The following is a 2,407-nucleotide window of genomic DNA, read 5'->3' on the forward strand; positions in this document are numbered from 1 at the left end:
TCCCTAGTCTATTTCACAAGAATCTAGCAAGAAAAATATCAAATTTCAAGTTCAAATTTCTAGGGTTCATGAGGCCTACGAAATTGAACTTTGTGATACAATACCTTGCTCTGGATGAATGGAAATGATGAGTTGAATCAAGAAAATAGACTACAGGGCCGAAAGCTTGGATTTAGAAAAAAGAATGGAGTGATTTGGTAGAGAATTGAGTGAGATATGGGGTGATTTGGTGTGGGAGGTTTAAGAGAGTTTGGTGTTTGTGAATGAGAAAGAGAGAGGAAACGAGAGAGAGAGTCGCGGGTAAAGGGTGATTTAGGGTCGAACCGGGTCGGGTCGTCGGGTTTAAGGGTCGAAACCATACCTGAGCGGGTTTGGACCCGTTAACGCGGGTAGGAGGAGACGGAGAGCACCCGCATCGTCGTCCCCGCGTGGACCCGTCGTAACTGATCAGCTCCGTGCGCGCGGGTACAGCTCCCTGCATCACTCACCCCGCGTCATCCGTCGTCGCGCTCTCTCCAGCGATGTACGCGCGGGTGAGCTATCCCGCGTGTGCACAACCTGCGTGAGACCATCGTCAAAGCTCTCCCTCCGTGCACGCGGGTAAGCTACCCTGCCTGATATCTCAACCCGTTTTCACGTTTTTTTTTTTTTTTTCAAATCCTAGTGAAGTATGTACAAGGATAGACATGGGACTTCCTCCCAAGTGAGCTTGTTTTAAGTCTCTAGCTTGATTTTGTTTTCCCTTGGCTAGGCGGAGACGGGGTCGGAGAGTGAAACCGAGATTCTTTTCTCCTCCATTGTGGTTCCCATGTATAGCTGAAGTCTTTGTCCATTAACTGTAAAGTCTCCACCATTTTTGTCCCATAACACAATTGCTCGATATGGCCTAACTTCCTTGATCTTGAAACGACCAGACCATCTTGAGTTGAGCTTCCCGGGGAACAACTTCAATCTAGAGTTGTAGAGAAGCACTTGATCTCCAGCACTGAACTCTCTCTCTTCAAGATTTTCTTGTCATGAAAAACTTTAGTTTTCTCCTTGTAGATCCTCGAGTTCTCAAAAGCATCCAATCTAATCTCATCAAGCTCATTGAGTTGGAGAAGTCTCTTCTCCTTGGCACTCTTGATGTCAAAATTCAGCAAATTAACAGCCCACAATGCCTTATACTCAAGCTCAACTGGCAGATGACAAGCCTTCCCATACATAAGGTTAAAAGGTGTGATTCCCAAAGGAGTCTTGTAAGCTGTCCTATAAGTCCAAAGTGCATCATCAAGCTTGTCAGACCAATCTTTCCTTTTAGTTCCCACAATTTTCTCTAGGATAGATTTGATTTCTCTGTTGGAGATCTCAACTTGCCCACTTGTCTGAGGATGGTAGGGTGTTGCCACCTTATGCTTCACACCATTCTTCTTGAGAAGACTTTCCTTTGGCATGAATCACACCTAGAGACAAAGTCTTGAGTGTCCTTGAACTTATGAGGCCACCAAAACCCAGCTTGTAACACCTTTGAAACAGTCTTGAAAGTAGCAAAATGACCTCCATAGGATGATCCATGACAGTGTGTAAGGATCCCATCAACTTCTTCTTTCGCTACTACTCTTCTATAGAGTTGATATCTACAAATTATGTAGAGGTAAGGCTCATCCCAATAGTATCTCTTCACATCTTTGTAGAACTTCTTCTTGGCATATCCTTCAAGACCCAATGGCTCTCTTCCACAAGCTAAGTAGTTCACAAAATCAGCATACCAAGGACCTTTCTCTTCAGTTGCCTTCACCTCTTCAAGCTTCTTTCCAGTTTCACATACTGCCCTAATAGCCATGATCTGTTCTTCTGGAAGCCCTTCATCAATGGGGATCCCACACTCAATCTTCAGTCTAGACAAGTGATCAGCTACACCATTCTCAACTCGTGGCTTGTCTTTGATCTCAAGATCAAACTCTTGTAGCAGCAAGATCCACCTCAACAGTCTTGGCTTAGCATCCTTCTTGGCTAAAAGTAGTCTCAATGCAGCATGAACAGTGTAGACTATGACTTTTGACCCAACCAAATAGCTTCTAAACTTCTCAAAGGCATAGACAATGGCTAGCAGCTCCTTCTCAGTTGTAGCATACTTCATTTGGGCTTCATCAAGAGTTCTACGTGCATAGTAGATCACATGAGTCTTCTTGTCTTTCTTTAGACCAAGGACAGCTCCCACAGCATAGTCACTAGCATCACACATGATCTCAAAGGGGAGATCATAATCTGGTGGCTGCACAATGGGGGCGCTAATCAGCTTGTCCTTCAACTTCTTGAATGCTTCTAGACACTCCCAATCAAAGTTGAATGCAGCTTCCTTGCATAGTAGCTTAGCCATTGGTCTAGCTATCATGCAGAAGTCTTTGATGAATCTTCTATAGAATCC

This window comes from Brassica oleracea, chromosome C5, assembly GCF_000695525.1.
Source record: "Brassica oleracea var. oleracea cultivar TO1000 chromosome C5, BOL, whole genome shotgun sequence".
In the NCBI taxonomy this organism is placed as follows: domain Eukaryota; kingdom Viridiplantae; phylum Streptophyta; class Magnoliopsida; order Brassicales; family Brassicaceae; genus Brassica; species Brassica oleracea.